This window comes from Syngnathus typhle, linkage group LG4 (genome assembly GCF_033458585.1).
Source record: "Syngnathus typhle isolate RoL2023-S1 ecotype Sweden linkage group LG4, RoL_Styp_1.0, whole genome shotgun sequence".
NCBI lineage: Eukaryota > Metazoa > Chordata > Actinopteri > Syngnathiformes > Syngnathidae > Syngnathus > Syngnathus typhle.
In genome coordinates, this window is record NC_083741.1 from 19,326,954 (window position 1) to 19,350,290 (window position 23,337).

General features: G+C 42.3%; 1 long non-coding RNA gene across 1 annotated transcript in view; it reads left to right on the forward strand.

Annotated features, from left to right (window-relative positions):
* The first annotated feature begins 477 nt into the window (after positions 1-477).
* The window catches only part of LOC133152937 (uncharacterized), a 57,158-nt gene continuing 34,298 nt past the window's right edge, over positions 478-23,337 (forward strand). Inside the window, exon 1 of the long non-coding RNA XR_009714212.1 lies at positions 478-603. This is a non-coding gene — a long non-coding RNA (uncharacterized LOC133152937). The remainder of the gene's footprint in view (positions 604-23,337) is intronic.

Genomic DNA, 23,337 nt, shown 5'->3' on the forward strand with positions numbered 1-23,337 from the left:
CTCTAACCTTTTTGGGACTTGACTGTAATAGTTCCTGACACTCGTTTTAGTACCTCTCAGGCACAAAAGCAACATTTTTGGCTCTGCGCAGGAAGAACAATCATCTTGGCACAAATGCCGAGGTGTAGTCTTTTGTTCTCCCGGAGATAATTTGAAGCGGGTCAGAAACGAGAGCGTCTTAATATGATTGCCAGGTGAATGAAACAAGGTCCATGGGCCTGACGAGTGAAGTAGAGGGTTCTTTGTTTTTGCAGTGGCTGTGAGCACTTGACGGCTTTTAATTGAACACACATTTATTATGCTAAGTTCAGCTGGAGTGTGACGGGTATGATGAGGCCTCAATTAGAGCCATTAACAAGATGATTGCACTCAAAGTCAACAAGGAAGATTTTTTTTTCCCCATCCCCGCCGAATCGCATCCTGTTGTCAGATTGCCCAATGGCCTTGTGGGAAAATGTTCTCATGCTTTGAAGAAAATGATGATGGAGGCTCCATTCGTCATCTGTCCCCAAACTACAATGCAATCTCAATCCATTTACCCGATGAAAGCCACATGTCAGGATGTGTGATACCGTTCAATCCGTGAGGAAAGCGCCCTCCAAGGTACGTCGTCTTGATTTTACTTCTGCTCCGTCGCAAAATCTGTTAGCTAGCAAGAGTGTCACATCCACTATGGCTTCTTTTAATCCCAAGAGCACAATGTGACCATCTGAGTCGCAGCTGATATGTTTGAGTGTGTCTAACCCTGTGATCTGTGTGCTAACATTGGCCTACTGAGCTAAGATCAGTTCGTCAACCCTGTCTTTGTTACCCCGTGAAGGAAGGCTTACCCTAGGACCTCCCTGTTTACTCTGGCCTCCACAATGGCAAACTCTAAACTCCCTTTGTTGCCAGGATTTAGGCTAGATTTACTTCAATTTTATCTGTGAGGGTCCCCTTTCATCATCTTGGAGGTCTAATGCCCTTAACTGGCTTAACCTGGCTCCCCTTGTGATCCTCACGCCCCGGTACCCACGCTGTCTTTGGCCTCCTCAGCGTTCCTACTTATCCTCAGCTCTCTGCCGGCCCTTTAAGTCGCCTGCGAATCCCGAGCATTGTGTAGGGTGCTCAGTGACACCTGAAAGTCATGTTTAACATGCCATAAGCGTGTTGTGTGTCAGTAAAACAATCTCAATGCACAGTAGTCCAGTAGAAATCAAAACAAATCCTCAGCGGATTGTCCATTATTATGTTCATCCCTCAGTTTGGGTTTTGAATTACTTCTTTCCATCCAAATAATGGGAAAACAGGTATGCTGTTAATGGTAAAACATAACTTTGTCACAATTTTTCTAAATTGTCTCTGAAATAGAATTACCATATTTTTCAGATTATGAGGCACATCGGATTATAAAGTGCAGTCTAAATTAACTGGGATATAAAGTGCATTATTATTGCACATTAAGGGAAACAAATCAGGATATCAAATGATTCCGAATTTGCTCAACTTCAATTCGACATCTGACTGCCAAACTTTAGTTCAGTTGCTTCACTATACTTGACGGTCTTACAAAAAAAAAAAGATTGTTGACTCCATTCCAGCACTTCTCAGGATAGACAAACTGCAGTGGCTTTGCTCATAAATAAAGATGAGCTGTCATTCCATATTTTTATCAACCTAATCTTTACTGTGAGAGTAATGTTCTCCCTTCGTGAGGAGGGGAATCATATTTTCCAGATATAGTTGGAAAGCGATAAAAGTATTTTAGCCTTGCCTTGTTTTATCACCGAGCACTGTGTGCAACCTGTCCTCCTATGACCAGACCACTTAAAACTTTTTCTACCGTGGGAAGCATTCAGAAAATTTATATTTATATATTTTTATATAATTTTATTTTTAAAATATAAACTAGGCCAAAAAATACCTCGCCAAATTGTCTTGGTGTGATTTAAATCCCGCCGTCCTTCCCGGCAATCCCGTATTCATGAGATGAGAAATATTCTTTTTTTTTTTTCTTTTCTTAAAAAGTCATTTTGAATTGCAAATATTCCCAAATCGGCAGTAAAGTAAATGCAGGGTTGGTGTGGCGCTTATCCCTGCACCGCGTAAAATGGCTGCCACATGTGCCCAAATTGTCATGGCATCATTATGTAACCTAGACCATCCAGATTATTCAAATTCCGCTTGAAAGTGTCATCAATGGTGCTAGTGTTCCTTTTTTTTTTGAGACCTGTCACCTTTTTTTTTTTTTTTTTCTCGGGGATGGGTCTCTCTTTCTTGCTAATTCCGCCCACTCGCCCTTCTCAAAATCGGCCTAATCCAGAGAGCGTCAGCATCAGTGCTACCTTTGATGGGCCCCGGATTAAAGCAAATCTCCATCTCTTTGGTGGATTTCAAATGCAGCGTGAACAATGATGCCAGCCAGGGACGAGCTAATGAGGCCTGCGGTGGACTGGCAACTTTCAAAATCGACCTGATTAAAGGCGAAGCCGTTATCGCCGTACCTCCCCACATGAAGCATGTCACTCCTTTTTTTTTTCTTTCAAAATTGAGTTTTTCTATATCTCTTCATTTTTCTCCGCCTTACCTCTTCTCTGTTCTCTCGTGGGTGAGGCCTGACTTAATTAGTGGGCTGGAGTGTGAGTTTACCTTTCACAGGGCGCTAATGAAAAGCTTTGCGCATTTCTTTTCACTAAATTAGCGAGTGAGTCTGCCTTCCTCCCTCCTCCGTCCCACTCAGCCCCTTCTGAACGGGAGGGAGGCGTTATTACAGGGACTGTTGACTTTGCGGCTTTAGCGTTCCGCACGTCTCCGTGGTACAGCTCTGATAGCTTAATTAAACATGCAAATCGGATCTATCGAACACGTCTCAGCCGTACCGTTGTGTCATGTCAGATGGTCCTTCTTTGTGTCGGGGCTCTGGTTTTCAAATCTAATTAAGCAATACCAGCTTGTGTGGGGAAAAAAAATAATACATGGCCCATCTTAACGTGAATTAAATTAAGTGTTGTAATGTGATTGATTTCCGTGACACAGTATGTAGGTTGTTGTTCTGTTGAATGGCGCAAAAAAAAATCGGGTTGTTTGGATTGGGGATTGAAATTATGCATGTTGGTAAAAATATTTATGTTTTGAATATATTCTCATGATGGCTCAGAACTCCCATTTCCATAGCAGTGCCATATTGAATAGTTGAATCCTGCCTGGAAGACTAATGGGAAAAAAAAAACTGTGCGCTGTACATATGACAACAAATTCATTAATATTCAGGTGAAAATCGTACCTTACATCATTTGCTACTGTCACCATAACAATGTGTAATGGCTGTTGTCTCGGCATAGTGAGAAGTATTTTACACGGGTTTAAGCAAGCAAAGTTGATTGACGGATTAATGCCTCTTGACAACTGATGTGGTATCACCATGCACGTAAGGGTAAATTGGGGAAAACCTCGTCCTCCTTTTTTCCACAGCCCTCGGGCAAGCCATGGCTCAGTAATGCTACTTTTAATACAAATAGTCAGCTTCAACAGGTTTGTTTGGCTCTATAAGCTTTCTTAGTAATGTAAAGAGGATGTACTACTCAGACACGGCGGACAGGGACCTACCAATCTGTTTTTCGAGTATATCCTTATTTTTTTATTACTCAGACCTAAAAGACATACTTTAACAAACCGTCGTAGCGAGACTTAGATGCCCATGAACATCTTTGCCTTCCAACGTTATTTCCGTGTAAGGTTGTTGCTGAACTGAAATCTACTGAGAAATGTTTAAATGAACAAGCAGTTTGTTTACAAAATGACAAAATCCAGTTAAGTTCTAGGCAGATCAATGTGACGTTTTGCTTCCGTTCTATTTTTCCATTTACTCACTTTTTATTTACACCAATGGCAAAGGTTGGTTATCATTATATCATAAACTGTCCCTTCATATTTCATCTCTTGCGATAATCTATCAGTCAGTAAATTATGCCTAATGAAGCCGTTGTTGCCTCTGACTTCCACGTGGCAGGTCCAGGCCAGAAAGCGAGTTAATCTCATTGTTGCATGGATGTATAATGATATCCCAAGGCACCATAGGATGTCGCTCTCTGTATGGCGCCGTCTTCTTGAGCCTCTGGTATTATTCTTTATGGATCAGGGCCCAACCCTTAGCCTTGAGGCAGGGGTCCGCCTTGTCCCACTCCCCGACACAAAACTTGGTTTTGGCTCATCACGGGCTACTTCAAACATCTTTGGGGTCTTGACATGGGTTGGTAGTTGCATTGTGAAAGAAACTTAAGTGTTTGTGCTAGCTTCCATTTCGTCATGCGTATGTAGCCGAGGTTTGTGCGCGAGATAATCCTAGCCAGTCTCTTTCTTTGAGGGGGAACAGATGTAGATTTACATATGTGGAGAGTCCCCAGCCTGTGATGAGATTAGCCGGTCTGGGATCTTTCTTCATAGCAACTGGAAGGTGCATATTTAATAAATGCCTGGAGCTAGGCAGGCCGATGCGGGGTCTCGGACCTCAGAGATCCGCGGGACAAAGGCAGACAAGGCCCGTGACAGGCTGGCCCATATGGGAACAGGGTTAGGTACAGATTGCACTTGCCTTTCATTGGGTGCGGGACAAGGCTTTAAGAGATTTTAGACAGCGAGCGAAAGCACTTGGCCGGCCACTTCTGCAGCCTCTTCACAAAGAGAGCTAATAAAGGGATTTGGAGCTTGGAGAGGCTCATCTGTTTGCTTGTGTGAGAGACCAGGTTGTGTGTAGGTGTGGGTAGAATGTGTGTCAACAACAAGGGGCATGACTGTGTGGAATCCCCAAAACATGAGAATAATAATAAATGGGAATTAAGGAGCAAGATTGCACATTAGTTGTACTACTGCTGGGCGTTTGAGTCAAGCATGCGAAACTATAAAATGTACAATGCAGTTGCTATGGTGACTATTATTAGGGAGGTATCAACCTTCTATTATCTTTTTTATTAAGAATTAAGGTGACCCGAAATAATGCGGAACGTATGGATGAATGTGGTATTTGCAAGACAATTTTGAACGCCAAAATATCATTGATACATTTCAGATTCCCATATATACTATATCTAATTAATGAGTAACCAATCCATTAATTGTGATTTTGTTTATTTTTGTACGGTATGGGGGACTCGACCAGGATATTCTGAACTCCTCTTTCCATACTATCATATTGTTAGACAAGCTTCCCATTTTTGTTTTGGACAGTTCAGACGGAATCAACTGATAAAATTCTAATGCTTACAGCACAGAAAAAATATAATTACTGCATCATGGTATTGCAGATGGGCAAAGCAAAAATATTGACAAAATACGTTCTTTGACTCCCACTTGGAATAATCCCATACGGAGGTAACAGATTCTAGATAAATACAGGTAGCGTGATGTAACATAAGTCCTCAAGCAAGGACGACAATGCTCATTTGCAATTCTCATCTCCTCACTATTTGTCTTATAATAAACCCTCTCCATTGGCTTTTTGCGGTCATGGTAGCGTAGCGTAGCGCTCTTCCAGCAGGTAAGGTTGTCAAGAATTGTTTACACCGAAAACAAGTTGAACATGTGTCCCCCGCATTTCCCTGGCTTCCCACTGGACCACTACAAGCCATTTGAACAAGAATAGCAGCGAATGCCAACAAAGCTCAGTGGATGCACATAAACCACAACAGACTTTGCAGCTTGTGTACATCTGTTCGGGATTCCAACCTAATAATCCACAAGACTTGCACATGTTTCTCACAAAGAGAAAAAAAAGGATAATTTACTGAATCTGATTGCTTCTATTTATCTCCTTGCTGTTTTATTTTTGTGGCATCAAGTCAGCAGGAGTCATAGAATCGATTGTCTTGGTTATGTTACTGATTGTTGATTAATTGTGACTTAAGTGTGGTAATTTCCCCTTTAGGTGATCAATAAAATTGATCAAATACCATAAAAATATATATTTAAAAATCTGAAACAGTCTTCAGTCTCTGTCTTCTTTCAGGACAATCCTAATGAACCTTCCTCACAAGGGACTAGTTTGGGCAAATATTTGGAGCAAGCTCGGAATTTTCATTCCTTTCTTTGACTTTCCGAGGGACTGCGTCCACTCAGTACGGTTTGATCGTTTGTGTCTCACGGGGAAACGGTGAGCTCAGATGAAAAGATGTGAGGACGCAACCTGGTCTTTCCCTGCGGAACAATCTTCCCCCTGTGCAATCCAAAGACTTGCGAATACGAAGCATTTTACCTCTCCAAAGCAGTCACCAAGGGTAAAAGTCGAGAGTAGCGCATCTCAGTCTTTTAGGTTTCGGGTTTGTTTACTTCATGTTCTAAGGTTGAGTAGAGACATTCTTAACATCCTCATGGGTCAGCACCAGATAGAACATGTGTAATAGTGGAAGGAAGGTAAACAGAACCGAACAACTGAAAGTTGGAAGAGAATAATGAAAGTGGTGGACGATCATAGACAGAGAGAGAGACAAGAAGAATTTTTAGGACTATTTGATTGAAAGAGTGTGTTTGAGTTGGGGGAGCCAAGAGGGAGGGGGAGAGCAACGAGGTAATCTCGGAGGATGTGGCAGTCCTCTGCGGACCTCCTCGCAGACACCTCGGCTAATGAATCAGACCTGGTTTTTTAACGTCTCCTCGCTCGCCAGAACAAAGCAAGCCAGCATTAATATTTTAGCGTTTCTTTTTATCTCAATGCTCAACAGCATTCCAAACAATTTTTGCCAGGAAGAGGAAGAGCTGGGAAAGAGAGTGGGAGAAAGTGAAAGAATGAGCTACAAGGACAAACTGTTCTCAGGATTTGAAACCTGTCTTAGGTAATTGTCTCAGGTACAAAAAAAAAGATTCGATTTGGTTTTCGATACGTAAGGCGTGGAACGATTCAAGGACAGTTCGATCGGAAAGTGGAATGATTACATTTGGTTTAACTTGATGGGATTCCGTCCGATTCAATGTTCAGTTTGAGAGGGTATGATGCAATTACTTTTTTGTTGTCATACATTTGAATGGACTTTTTCCTTTTAAGATAAGGAATAAAACGATACGATAAATTTACGTCCATAAGTGGTATAAGTGATTTAATATATGTGGAATGATTCGATTCGCTTCGATTCAATGTATCTTTTAAAAGAAGAAACAACTTTTTAGCTTAAACCGTTTTTCAATTCCATCCATATTGTTGCGAGACTAAAAAAGGTCATTATTGGTTTTGTAACTAGATTTAAGTTTACACAGTAAACTTAAACAGTAACACAGTAACATTTTCATTTTTATTTTCTTAACCACAGTTACAGCTCACCCGAATTCATCCAATTGAATTATCATGATGTTTTCCCAACATAGCGGGCAAAGTAATCAATAAACTATTAGGACTGGCAAAGGAGACAATTAACCAGGCCTATTACAACCACAGACGTTTACCACACTTGATGTACAAGTCAATGAAATCAAGTTCAGGACAGAATCTATCACCCCATGGTATCACTATCCCCACCCCCACCCCCATTAGAAGTGCAATTTTACACATAATCTGCACATTGTAGTAATTACAGGGGCAACAATAGAAGCGTGAAAGAGAAGCACAGACATAAAAGCGTGACGACATGTCTCAGCCGCGTTCGATTGATTGCTTCTTTGTAGCCTGAAATGGAGCAGCAGCATCTTTACCTGAATGTATCCAAAAATGGGAGGGACTGGCGAGCTGTTTGAGGGTCTTGTATTGAGCCCAGGGAAGTGGGGGGCGGGGGGAGTGGAGGACACTGCCGTCAGGAGATCCCGGGGCAAGCGGGCGTGGGCATTCAACTGTGAAAAGTCATTCAGAAGGAAAACGCCGCGCATCCTTTATTTATTTGTGTCTGAAATATTTATCTGTCACACGGGCCGTCTCATAATGGTACTGTCAGTCTCCTCTGCCCACTCAAGGGTGCGGGCATGTTGCCCTGAGCGCCCGCTGCGGATCTCCTGTGAATAATTGCTGGAATTCCACTTTTGGGAACGTTGCACTCTGACCCTGCAGGTTGTTGTTTTTCAAGTTGAAGGGAGAATGTTTTAAAGTATTTACCTCCGTCTGGGCTTTTACGCCCACGTACACACAAATACACACACATCTATACGCGTGCACACAAATCCAAGTCTGAAAATAAATAATTCATCCCTTTACTTTGAGACCAGAACCCAATCAAGCTGAAAATCCCTGTCTTGCTGCACCTTTGAGCTGCCACTTGCTCACTGTTCTAATGTCCGCACTGGAAAGAAATACTACTTCCGTCGTACGAATGCACTCTATTAAGCCGTTGAAAGCACTTTTAATCTGCTGTCATCGCCTAAATTACACATAATGCTGCCTCTTAAGGGAAATTTAAAATCCAATTTGTTTTTTGTTTTGTGAATTATGATGACATGGGCTGAACTTCAATGACTCATATAGTAAATAAATAGTAATCAAATAGTAAAATGAGCAGTCATGCAACAGCCACTAATATAAAATGTCAAAATATATGTAACACTACAGTGTAAACACTTCACTCTGCAGAGACTATCACAGATATCCATCTTCACTTATTCAGTGTCGTGCAACCATCTAGTCATTTTCCCCGACAACATGATTGTTCTTTAGATAACCGCTGACAATTAAACACCTGGGTACAAAATGCACCATTGCACGGATAGTCACACACATGCGCACACACTCGAATGCATTGCCGGTAGTCTATGCATGCATAATTAAGAAGTGCCTTGTTTGGAGAGAGTGCATGTCGCCTCCCCATGTGCATCGTGCATCCTGAGAAGGAAGCTTTGAATAATGAAAAGTGCCACCTATGCAAAATGCAGGAGATGAGCAAAAGTGACGGCGAGTGTGTGCCTTTTGGGATTGGCACGTATGTACAGTATTCTGGTGATTGTGTGTGTGCATCTACAGACGTGCACAACCGTCAACGCCGAGGCAGGGAGGGCTGGTTGTCATTTAGCACGGTGCCACTCGGACACTGAAGCATATGTGATGTCACAGAGTTGACAGCTGAGACACGGTCCTCAGCGGTCCACCTCCGCAACTTCGACCCTCCAGAGCTAGCATCCCCCCGCCCCTCCCACCTCCCCTCTCACTGACACCTCCTAGTTTGCTTTATCGTGAAACAGTTGGCGTCAAGATGAGAGGACTTTCACACTGCCCATAAAAGCTGCATCAAACATTTTATTGTAAAGATGAGTTTTGACTTGACTTCCCCTTTAATGCATTTATTTTTATGCTGACTTTTTACTTTTACTCCCTTCAACTGAATACAGATATCTGTCCTGCAGTCATTTTTTTTCCAGTTGGTATTACCTAATTTTTGTCTTATTAATGTCCACATAGGTGTGAGCCAAAAACTGAAATTCAAAGAGACAAAATCTGCTTCTACTTAATAAACCGCCAACATCTAGATGCCCCATCGTAAATCCACAATGAAACGTTCCTCCTCTCACCTTGTGAAGTACAAACCTAACCCCCCTACCTACCCACCGACAACATCTACCTTACAACCCCGCCCCATAGGCACGGATAAAACATAATATCTAATTAAGTTTCAGCGCCGCATTTTCATTTGTTAATCACTTAAGTGCTCGGAGGAGTAGCTGATATCCAAAGGTCTGGTCCCAGTAGCCCAAAATGTCAAAATGCAATTATATGCATGATTAGCCTGACCTGCTTCTATAGCGCACACCCTCCCTCCTTGCCCGCGAAAGCTGACAACCGCTGCCATGTTTATTTGGATGAGATTAGTCCCCACCCCACACTCCCCCATCCCATTGTATGCAGCAGCAGCTATGGCTCCCCCATCTGGTCATTTTCGATACTGACTATCAACACTGCTGGCAAGTGAGGAGAGCGTTTGGCCCAGGTGCGGGAGATAATCTTTCAATCTCTCTTAGCCTTAGGAACTATGAGGGGGGTAAAACACACACACACAAATGGAAAATAAATGAATAAGAATAAAACAATTTATGCTTCTTAAAGGATAAAACTATCCCAAATTATTAATCAAATCATCTTGATCCTTTTTTTTTCTTTTTTTGGTGGTGCTTAGCGGAGCAAGCAATCCGCTCTAATCTGATTGTGTGGAGATAAAGCGGATTTAGTCTTGCTATTGTGTTGCTCTGATTAAAGGGCCAGGTGAAGTGCACACACTCAATAGCGAGAAGGCACGCAAAATGTATGTTACTTCAATGACACGCAGAGAGGATGCACGTGCATGTAGGAAGACAGCTGGGTGTCTTCAGTTTAGGTTGGCAAAGTTCATCCGTCATTATTATTTTTTCATCAAGTGAGAACACATTGGCTAATTGTATCTTCTACCATCTAGTTAAAGGAACCCTTAATGGTCCTCAGTAGTTTGGAAATCTCAATTTGGGACTCTTGACAGTTGAGATTGTTTCAACAGCACCTCTGCTGGTTGCATTCATGTATTGCACTTCAATTTGTCCCAACTAAGAGACGTGGTTAATTAACACCCAATTCCGCACAATCAACATCTACTTCAATTCATCACAAATGTTACGTCCTTGATTACTCTCCGCCAGAACCTAAACCATCTGTCTGTGATCGAGCTCATACAAAGTTGGGCCGCTTTGCCTAATTGCATGTGGCTTTGTGTTTGGACTTAATGGAATTGAAAAGGAATATTTGAGGAAGTGTTCGTTTTGACAAAGGCTGCCGGTTCGCAATGTATGGAGCCCAAGTGCCTCAAGGGAGTCGTGTCAGGTCCCCTGGTAGCCCATTAGAGCGCGTACCCCTACCCACACCTTACGTCCCGACCACCACCCCCAACTCGAGCTACAAGGCGTGTCGTGCCGAGGGAGACTCTTGCAAAATATTCATGGTACACCACCTTGTGTGTTTGTGTGTGTTATACACACATTCACGTGTGGGGAAACACAATGCTTATATGCAGTCAGATAATTATGAACACTTGAGAACGGTTAAAAAAAGAAAAGAAAAACAAACTTAACAGACTTCGGTCAAAGTAATCTTTGGCTCTAAATAACAAACGTGGTTGGCTTTTACTCACTGACTCTCAAGAACCAAAAAATACAACCCTTATGTGTTCCACATGGATAACATCCCACCATTACTTCATTATGTAGTCATGTCTTATTATAAAAAAATAGATATCAAAGTACTTGAAAGTGAGGCAGTTCAGATTAGTCATCGTCTGTCTTGTGTTCACTGAATGTTTTTTTTTTTTTGGCAGTTTGAGGTGGGGTGGGGCTTTAAGTGTGACCTCATGTTCCATTCTGTGTCTGCGTTCGCCGTCCTCCTGTGCAGACGTTTGCGTTCGGCCATAAATCGGACAACTGCTGTGGGACGGTGAACATCTGTACATCGTGCGCAGCTGCTCTTACCCTGGTCACCGGGACAGCTGCTGTTGCTTTGGGTGTAGCTTCATTGCTTTTTCGGCATATATTTGCACTGGTCACATTTGCTTATGAGTGTTGTGAGTGAGTCACCGTTTGCGTGTGAGACTGTTAGTGTTTGTGTGTGTGTGCGTGTATGTTTATATGTGTTTGTGTGTGTGTATTCGTAGACAATGATATTCAGGGATTCACACGTCTCCAATAAAAGGTGAAAAGTGGGGACCGAGGTTGGCTTATTTTAAGGTGAATGGATTCGATTCTGTTCAATTCGATGTGAGTTTTGTGTGTATTCATAGACAAGTGGACAATTCCCCTAAAAATGATATTCTGGGATTCACACGTCTCCAATAAAAGGTGAAAAATGGAGACCAAGGTTCGCTTATTTCAAAGTGAATCGATTCGAGTCTGTTTGATTCTGTTATTTTCCGACATATATACATAGCGAGAGGAGATAATCTTCCTGATCTTTCATACCTACACTATATTTTAGTTCCTTGTCTTGCCCTCATATCTCCAATTAGTGGACAACGTCGGATTCTTGTCAGCTAGTTTTCACCTGATCTTTTTGTTGTGCTGTTTGACAGGGAAACTGCGCCAACCTCTGCGCTGTACTCGACGCTAAAACTAAATGTTTTATCAAACGCCTTATGTTTATTGACTTCCCTTTCATGTCGCTTCTTTTGTTGTGCCTTTGTAGTGGCAAAAGATCCCCGTGCGTCATCATTTGCGAGCAATCAGAGGTGTCAGAGGTATCGTTTGATGTGGAGTCGGTCCTCCCGCGCGAGGCGCCACCTGTATCGTTCTCTCGCCAACTTATGTTCAAATGGCGCCGCGTGGGCGTAGCTTTTTGTGCGACTGCATCTTTGCGAGAGCGTCATTATGCATCCCGAGAAACTCCAGCGGAATCATCAACCTCCGGCTTGTGTTCCGGAGGGAGAAAAATGGCCTTGAAAGACGAACGTAATGATTGCAGCAGTCTGATTCGCATCGACAGCTTCTGTAGTGCTTCCTTTTGATGAAGGCTTACCTTAATGATGGCACGCACAAGTTCAGTAAACACAGTTTCTGACAGTTTTACGCAAACATAGTTGCCTTGGCGCCATTTTGGTAAGCATGGTTGAAAGTGCAATAACATACATAAGAATATTGATATTTTTAACTGGCAACTCTCCCCTGACAAGATGGCCGCCACAAAGGCATTCTAGACAGACCGTATATCTGGCTTTTTGAGTGCACTAGGCACATTTTTCCTTCCGTTAAATCAAAATTTTCCACATTTTTGGTGTTCTATGTTCCAAGTCATGGTCAACGGAGAGATGTTTGTGCTCATGTATCATAAAAGTGTGACAGCAGCTGCTGTGCTAGAAAGAAAAGAAATATAGTTCTGCACAAGCGCCAAAGTTTATTACGGTAGTTTAGTTATGTTGCCACAACAATCGTCCTCTGGAACAAGCCCTCTTTTGTTCTCCAGCCCAAGTTCTGCCATACTTGCTGTCAAGTGACAAACTACTGTTTGGTCCAAAGACTAAAATGGAAATCATACACATATTATGATGTGCCTGGTTTATTTCTCTGGCACGCCTTTAAGTGTCAGAGAAAAAAGCCACAAGGCGACAGATTTTCCCCTCACTTATTAATGCCGGCTAACTAATTACTCAGATTATTAAAAAAGAAAAACTTGACAAAGTAGAACACTCATATTTTCGTAAAATGTTTGTGACGTCCATGTTTACTCAAATGCAAACAAACCCTAACAAACACAAACCGTGCCCGGACATTTGAAATGAGGCCGTCTTGTTTGTGTTGTACAAGTGCTCCATTAAACAGGCCATTGATAGAACCCGTCTAAAGTGCGTCCAGTAAACAACTCGAGAGAGCCTACCAGGGGACGACAATTCCTCGAGTGTTGCTAATGAATAGAAGACGTGTGGCGACAAGCATCTTTAATTTTCCGGCTGTTTGGCTGTTTGATAGAAGATGTATGCGCAGACCTCTTGTGGTTTTGTGCTGCTCAGATGAGAGAGTATAAATAGAGCAGTTCTCCCACGACAAGCTTTTGCTTTAAAATGGATGCCAAAGTAACACAAAGTCCATGACACATATATTCAATGTTGGATTACCATGGTAACAAAAAATGTTTTTAAAGTGATAAGAACAAGATTTGATTGTCGTTCCCTGTCGTGTGGCTCAGTAGCGGCAACATCCGACAATTATTGGGTTCTCTGGAAATGGCGGAAAAATGCTTGTTACTGCTCCAAAGGGACAATTTAGCGGAAAGTCTGAGGAATAAAGACTCATTCACTCGTCCAGCGCAGACAAAAGGTCTTGCTGATTAGAACGTTGGCGAGCGCCATCCATCATTCATCACCTACCGTCCCCCCTCCTCTGATTACTCTGTCACACACATACACTACATAACACAATATCTGAAAAGTTCCCATTGATTGAATGAGGATTAATTAGCTATGAGGTAATCATTGGCTCCAAACAAGGCCGTATGTCAGGAGAGTTGACATTTTGTCGACAAGGGAAGTGTGCGCGCGTGTGTTGCTATAGAGAGCAAATCGTAACACACACGAGTCACAATTGAGGTCTGTTTAGTGACAGCTTTGTTAACAAGTCTGAGCAGATCAGAGGGATTATTTTATTTCCATGGCATGAGGAGAGTGTTGAGTAGTGCTACCGAGTTGTTCACTTGTGATTTCTTGTCATTTTGGAATATGTGGCCTCCTTTACCATTAGCAACAGAGTAATATTAGCTCGGATTCATTTGGTTCAGGGCTTAAAAAATTCTAATATTCAAATTATTTGCCATGAGGCCATTTCGTTAAATGCGAGGTTAATGATTGGATATTGTACATCGTGCAGCTTAGTTGTCTATTTTCAAAGCATTCTCGGTACGGAAATGTCTCCAGGTTGTTTTTGAAATAGCTAATGATGTCATCAATTATTCATCTGTGTTTGAGCTGCCAAAGCTGATAGACTTATGGTTTTCTAAATACACAACGTTCCCACAAGGCTGGCTCTCAATGTCCACCCTATGTACATCGCAAGCCATCAATATTTCAGACTTCATTATGACGGCAATGTCACCAGTTTGTTCGTCGTATTTCTGGAGAACCGATTTGCGCCCTGTCTCGTCTTATTATTGTGGTTATACTGAGTGAATTAATAAGTCAACCTGTTTTTACAATTGCAATATTGAACTTTCATATTTAAAGTGCCCACGCACCAAGAGCAGCTTCTCATTATAACACACTATATAGATTACGACATCAGAACAGCTTGAACCAAATGACATAAAAATTGGTGACTGAACAAAAAGATGGGGAAAATTATGCATCAAATGTCATCACTCACTTTGTCTTTCATTTGCAACACTAAAAAAAATAATTTCCACAAGCTTACATCATGTTGCGTTGGGGTCATCCCCAATCACAAAACACACAATGATTTATCAAAGTTTTTGTGTTTCATTTTTTGGTGTAGTCTGTTATCTACCATTTTGGACCAATGTGATCGAAGAAGCTTATTAATCAGTTCTATGAATACATCCCTCCCTTCCATAAGCTCAACATCCAACTGTGACTCTGTCATTGTGTGTTTGTGCCCTGCACCTGCACCTGACTCCACCGCTCACCCTGTAGGCTTTGGTATATTTGGGAATGGGCCATGTTAGTTTTATTCCCGCCTCTGGGACTAATCACCTAATGAGGGCATTAGGAGAGTGTGAGGGTCACAGTGATTTCTGTGAGTGTGTTTGGGGCAGGTGGTGTCCCTTGACGTCTCGAAAGCCCCCCCGCCTCCCCCCAGGGAGATACTCAGGGGGACAGAGAGGGCTCGAGGGCCTGGCCAGTCACACACTGCTTGGATGGTGATGGATACCTCGCCCCAGGGAGGACGACCGTAAGAGCACTTAAGCGTAAACTCACACACAAACACACACACACACAAAGGACGAAATGAGTGAGATGCAAAGCGCCAGACAACGGAGGAAACAAAAGCGCACAGCGAGATAGAAGCGTCATGTTTAGCCTGATGATGCATGACATGTGTAATGCATTCTAATTCTCCCCATCAGAGCACAAGTCTTTAAGAATGATGGATGATGTTGTTTCGGCGTCTCAGTAAACACAGCTTAATAGATGACGACCCCGACCCACCAGCCTTGAACGGAACCCCCCTATTTCAGCGATTGCCCTAAATCCACAATGGCGTGTTGATTTCACTCATTTTTCATCACATTTGGGATTTTCGGTAACATAATTCAATAAGGTGTCATTTATTCACTGATTACATTTGTTGTGATATAATTATCGTTATTGTCAATTAACCCCGGTGATCTAGATCGAGGATAAACCTTTTAAATAATTAATCCTAATGTCATCAAAATATCCCACTCCAATTATTCCTACTTTAATTTGGCAAGCAGTATATATATATTTATAATATTATATAAAATATAATATTCATACACCATTGTTGTGCAGTTCAGTCACTAGCGTGTATGTCGCTACCCTAAGACACGAGCTGACATGCAGACGTGTGCAGTGAGCTACTGTAATTCCCCAAGGAGCAAGGAAGTGAATACATAACTCCACAAAGCTTCTGAGGTCTCTCTGTAGGGAGTCTCCTCCTCACTCGCAGGACTCGTGAAGATTAGAGTCAGGGTGTATCCTCCAGAGTAGGCACTAGGTTGGTTTAAGATTATTTAAAAAACAACCAAGTCAGTTTGGAGAGATGACACTGTTAAAATCAACGAGTTAGTATGGTGATTAATGTTTAAACAAGATATATTAAGAAGAAAGAAAGCATGTCACGGATGGAACCATCTATCAGATAGAAAAAAAATATCCAAAAGAACACTACATGATACATGGCGTGGTTCACACTAACAAATTAAAGCACCACGGCGTCAGTGTGCCGGTGAAATTTTTTTTGGACCCCAGCCCAAAAATGAGGAACCTGGTGAAAGCTACGCATAACATTAAAGTTCAGATTTCGTCAAACAGTGGGTAGCTTATTAAATCCCCTTTGATCGGACCCGTCTTTGATTTCTCGGCACTCATAAAGAATTCACTTTCACTGGTAAATATAGGTAGTTCAGAACGATAACGTGACACACGGCCCTCGTTCCACCTCTCGCTGATTTTTTTTTTTTTCATAACACAACTTTACGAACTTGGCAAGTGTTGTAAAAATACAGCAACGGATAAATACTATTTTACTGAAACTGATAATTGGTGTAAGAATAAAAATTGCACCATTACAATAATATTGAACATTGATGTGATGTGGTTGAAAATATTTACACTCTAAAAAAACACAAGTTTGGTGGGCCAAATTTATAAGTTACATTGGGACAACTTTGAAATAATTGACATTTATGGCAATGATGTTAGCACAACAAAACAAGCTAACATTTAGCTGAGTTAATTTTATTTATATGTTCAAGATAGGGAACAACAAAAGGGACAATTGGGTCTGTAAAATCTTATCTTTATTGAAAATAGTTGAAAGCCAATTTTCACATGAGCTAAACTCTTCAGTTGCCAAACTTAAAATGTTATTGAGGTTTGCCGCCTTGAATTTTGGAGTTGTCACCTGTGACCTGCATTTCATTTGAACACAACTATAGTTGTCAATGTCAAAAGCCTTCTCGCCCTTAAACACATACCAGTTGCCATGGCATCTCTGTTTGCCCCAGTTTTCCGAGGCAAAAATAATGAGCAGCATATCTCTGAGGCCTGCCAACTCGCTCTCATGTCCCGGGCTACAACCTGACCTGGCAATGCCACCCGACAAGACCCATTTTGCCCCGGGGGCCAGGCATGATTGTTTGCCCTGCCCAGAAGATGACACCCTGCTACGGAAAAGGAGAGGTCGTATCGGGGCCCCTGACCTGACCCTCTCACCCCTCATTCTGCTTCATGCCAGGGTGTTGGGGGTGTCATGACGGCATTTAATCCAAGCATAGACGCACACACTACAAATCAGTTGAGCAGGACTTTAATTCTTGTCATGAATAAAACTTTTGACTAAAACGTCACTCCACAGATTGCTTTAATTACCCGTATCCTCATTCCAATTGACCACCAAGTTTCCATATTATCTTCTGTCATCGTTCTTCGCTGGCTAAGCACAGAATCCATCTTCACAGTGCATTGCGGCTACCTTAAAGTGGATAAAAAAAAAAAAGTGCCAAATTATTTAGAAGAATCCCACTAACACAAAGAGAATCCTTAACTTACGTACTAACAATGTGGAATGTCTCAAAGAGAGCCCACTGACTAGTTCCCAGGAATCCAGCTACCAATAATTTGATTGGGATTTGAATTTGTATTTATAATTCAAAAACACAAAGCCATTAAATTATAAATAAATAAATAAATAAATAAATAAATAAATAAATAAATAAATAAATAAATAAATAAATAAATAAATAAATAAATAAATAAATCTAGGGCAGTCCACAACAATCTAGTAAAATTAGAAATGAAAACTTTGTTTGATAGAGAATTAAATGTGTAACAGGGTTTTTGCCACCATGAACCGTTGTGGTGGTCCTGTCCATTAAATTTTAGTTATGATACGATGCATGACACTGGTGTTTTTCTTCTTTAGGTTTTCACTCGTCACTTTAATTTCTCTGATGTAATAATAGTTCTCCTTCGTCCTCTGTGGTCTCTTTACTCGCCAACTTCAGCCATCTAATGGGCATCAGGAAGCTACGAAGGCGAAGATTCACCTTATTAAGGCCACTTACTTCCATGTCGCTCGGCGATGAAATATCATCTCCACGCACGATTTGAGCTCACAATTTGCCTCGTGAGCAACCATTTTGTGCAGAGCTCCTCAGGGGCCATTTCATGTGTCCACTCGTTTTAGCCAAAATGAGGCACAATGATAATGGGCCTTCCCGTGTCTGTTACACCACATTGGATAGTATTTTAGAATTGATTATCTTTCTGGGTAAAAAAAAAAAAACTTGAATAGTCTTCAGAGGCAAGGGCTAAAAATCTAAATTTACACTTGGGCCCACACACAAACATCACATCATGATTATGGCGTTCAAAGGAGAATCGTATTAATCTTGGACATTTTTTCTTTCTCATCTGGAGGCAGCTCATGAACAATTCAGCCCATGCCTGCTAATAGTGTTTCACAAGGCTCTGTGGGATATCTTTTATACATCATCGAGGGCAATTATCAACTTAACTGAGGAGGCAGTGTCGCCAGCTCAGCCCTGCCCTTTTCTCTCTCGCTCTGTCTCATTCTCACACTCTCTTCGCCTTGCTATACCTTTTATCATGGCGGTCTGCATGTAAAGCTGGAGTTGATACATTTTTATTATAAATTTAATATAGATTTGTTTTTGCTGTAAGGCTGTAGACTAAAGCTGAACATACTTATTTTGCGTTAGTAAATTCCAACAATTTTGAACAAAAAAAATAAAGCCTATGAGTTACTGTACAGTAAAGTAATCCGTGAATATAATTGAGCCTGAAAAGGACATAAGCATGAAAACTATAAAATATTTTACAATTGGATCTGTGATACCAATGTTATCATCAAACAGGAAATGTATGCAGTTACTATTTCTCATGGCCATAGTCCTTCAAAACTATCAAATGACTTGGCACAAGAGGGCACCACAGTCCGGCTTACCCCCCAGGGATGCCACCTCACCCCGCCCAAACTGCCCTGCCCCCTGATGTTGCTCCCTTTTTCTTTAATCCACCGCCGCGGTTTTTAGAGGGAGTAGCCGAGCACAGCTGGCGGCATTAGTCGCTTTAAGCCTCCATGCTAATGCTAATATAAGGTTGGACATTATGAGCCATATGATGGGCACAGATTGAGAAAGTGGATGAGGGCCACCCGTGGCGTGATGATGATGATCCAAGATGGATGAGTGAGCAACATGGCAGAGTTGACGGGAGAGAGTTACCACATTTTTTTTTTCAACCACTTACCCTCTAATTAGATTAAGCTTGTATGTGCTCTTTAGTTGCTCATGCTGTTCAGAGATGTTGTGAGCTGTGGCCTATCCTGCCCGTTTATCACAGGGTGCATACAATATCTATTTTTTTGCTTAAAATTAGATTTTGAATTGTTTAATATAAAATGATTCCATGCTTCTTGAGGTCAGACTGTCTTGTAAAACCATGTGAACATCTCAACAGCAGATCTACAAAGTCAACTTGATTCGATGCCCGATGGCTTGTTTCCATCTGACAGTTTTTCCAGGCTTTATATCACTTCCTCAATCAATCTTCCTCCATGCCAGCAGTTCTTTACGTGCGCTCGTGTTCTCCAGTTCCACAGCCTAATGATCCTCCTCTGGCAAGAGAGCCAACAGCTGGCCGCACAAACCCAAGGCGCTGCCTCTTTGCCCTCAGAGGCCAACGAGGCCTTTGTGCTGTGTTCCCACAGCAGCGGGGAAACCTCTGTTTAGGAACAACAGCCATCACGTCGGGGCTTATATTTATAACCGCCATAGCATGACTGCTGTTGACCCTTGCGGTAATCACCAGTGTGCATTGAGCCCGAGCGAGGCAGAAATTTGGCCCGCTCCAGATGGGCACCGGCCAGCTTTGCCCTGGCGAGCTCCGTGTTGAAATCATAGACGAGCTTTTGTCCATGCCAACACAAAACTGGCAGAGCAGTTGTTCTGATCCTGTGCGGGGAATACAAAAAATATACACAGGACATGGGAACATGATGATAATGTTTGAGCTTAATCATTGGAAAGGTCACTTTGCTTTGAACGCCGTTGCTCTTTGTACGCTCGTTTGCAAACGGATGGTTTCAAATTGCTGGATTAATGTTGTCGCGGAGTGTCTATGTCACCGTGATTTTGTTTTAGACTGATAAATTTAAATGACAAAGATTAGATGGCTTTGTGCTGCTCAGCTGTTTTGTTTTATTGCAACGTTGACAACCGAGTCTCACCATTGTTTTGGCGCAACAGTCTGTCCATTCCTTTCCAAATCTAAACACCGCTTTAACGATTGGCTCCTCCCACAAGTCACTAGCGTTACTTTTTTGGGGGTGCACTATTTATTCCAGTGTCCCACTTCCCTTTTCCTTAAATAAAGAAGTTAGTGTCGCACATGGTCGTCCTACCCTCGTTCGTGACAGGATCAGTCATACGGCACAGTTTACCACAACAACCCCGCAACGTTGCACTTCCACATTAAGCCGACGAAACTCGTACAAGCATCCCTTAATCCGATATCCAGCAAAAGGATCCATTCTGCTTTGCCAGCTAAGCCCGCACCGACATGTCCATTTGAGGTTTTAAGATGCATTTCACTAGGTTTTCTCTAGATGCCTTCAAGGACCCATGGGGAGAATTAATGGCAGTGCTGGCAGCACAGTAAAGCCACAAGTAGGTGAAAGGAAAACACGGGCCACAGACTGCTGGTGTCATCCTCAGTGCACCGAGCTTCATGCTGGGTTGAGATGGCTGCGTATAATATATAACTACTAGTAAGATGACAGTTTATTTGCTAGAAGCATGGGAATAAGCGGTATAATGACTCATTTCAAACGCTCTGAAGCTTACGCCGATGCCAAGAGCAAAGTGCAAAGCGCGAGATCGTGTAACTACTGTTCATCCTACTCCTCTTTTAATTTGATATTTAAAAAATTACAACAGAAGTGATTAGTATCATTCTTTACTGGATTTCACTGACCAGATTGGGTTGATGTGGATAGAGGAGCAGCAGTTGTATTTTTACACTTGTCGGTATGTAAAGATATTACTTGGTACAATGGTCGGTTTTGCATTAACGGCTGTTTAAAAGGTCTAGACAGGCAAGTGGCTGCGAATCCAATCAATTACTATGTGGGAGCGCGTGTCGTTGATGACAATAGTCTCGATTTTGAGCGAGCCGCATCATTGCCTGTCTGGGAATGACAAAAGCACGCGCACCAACGCGGGCCAAGGTTGCCTCGTCATTTGTCTGCCGTGTGTGTTGAAATGTGTGTGCATTGCAAGCCTGTAGCTCCCGTGTGTGTGTATGTGTGTGTGTGTGTTGCCGTGCAAGAGAATGAGATCATGTTGCGTTGAGGATAATCCCCCCAGTCTAAATCACTGGATATTACCCGAGCCATAAGTGATTTTAATTGGCTGTCTCAAATAACACACACTCCTGCTTAACACAAATGCCACCCTGTAATTGGCTGAAGGCTCCTCCCACTACCCCTCCCCCGCCCCGCCTGTTAAGTTCATGAGACAATAATGGTTTAGGCGACAACGTTAGCGCCTATTGAACCTAATCAACGGATCAGACGTTGGTTGTCTGGCTCTGGAGCTGTTTTTAGGGCCTGTCATGCGAGGGTGTGTTCAGTTCATGTTTTGAGCATAAAGTCCTCGTGTCCATTCTCTAATTTGGGCGAGCCTGAAGATAGCACACGCAGAGATCTTTCCTTCCACAACCTCTAATTGAAGACTTAGCCATCAGGATAATTCTGGATCTTTTAATCACTGTCACGATCAAGGAGGGCTTTAGAACTTTGCTTGTCATGCTCGGAGTCTTGCTGGGTCAACTGACCCCAGATTGGCCAGTCCTTTGGGGTCCTTGCTAGTTGTTTTTTGGCACTTTGCTCTCATGGAACATAATCTGTTGCCTGATGCTCGTTGACTTTAAAATATATAGTATAGTACAGAGTAGCTATTTTGTTTAAGATCAAACTGTCACTTTTCTTATCCATTTATTTAATTGTACAAGCAAATTGGATATTTTAGAAAGCATTTCTTCCTAATTTCATCACTACTTAATTTTCGTTGAACAAGGCAAATTTCTCCCATGACGATCCCAAGTGGTCCGACCCCCCCCCTCCTCTTTGCACAGGATAATCAATTTATCTTTAATCCACCACTTTATTTTTGTGCAGCCACTTGTTCCACACAGTGTTCACTAATAGGCTCAGTGGAAGCACTTGCACATGCTAGCATTGCCGCGAGCACTACACAGGTGCACGGCTTGACCTTGGGATCATTGCAGAGCTTGTCTTTATGAGGCTTTGAGGCATGGCATTTGTGGCATTTAACCCCTGCATCACTTTGTGACCCCCATTCATCTGCCCCTCCTGTTTTTCTCTCTCTCTCTGTACTGTCCCTCTACCCGCATATTATGCCCTCCCTTCTTCCTTTTTCAAAATCCCCTTCTGTCACTGACTTTACCCCTTTAACCTGCCTGGAGAAGCGCAATGTTGCAGGTATTTGTGTGTCCATGCATGCGTGTGTGTGTGTGTGTGTCATGGGCATCCAGACAAACCACAGAATGTACCCCACCCCCCTCCCCTGCCAAACACTCCTGTTGCCGGAAAGGGCAGGGGGATCTTGACAAGGTCACTGAGCTTTGTAGCTCATAATTACCCAGTCTGGGTCTACAGTAGATCTGTCAAAACAGCTGGACCATAGAAGGCCCACACAATGTATTGGAGTTGATAAAGATGAAGCTGAAGTAGTTGATAAAATGGTGGATATTAATTATAAAAATATATATATGTAGTATATGACCCTAACCTGAACCCTAAATACAAAAAAAGAAAAACATAATATACGCGCACTGACTCATTGAAGTTTTCTTTGGGGAGAAGTTAAGCTTGCATTAAGATTTCCCCTCGCTGGTAAAGGTTAATGTCTCCACAGTGCTACTTCTACTTTCCACGGTGTTTTATCCAAGATGCATATTTGATTATTTGGCGCGGCTCCTCTCGCTGAGCTCCTTTGTAGATTTTTTTTCGAGCAGCTCTCACTCACCTACGGATGATTAACAAGATTTGCACCTGTGGAAAACACATGGGGCTTCATTAGCATAGTAAATACATATCCCACTGTTCCATTTTTACAATTTCTCCCCTTTCTGTCTTATACTATGAAGAAAGAGGCGGTAGAAAGCTGGCAGAGGGGGGGTTGACTGTTTGGGGACTGCAAACCTTTCATTC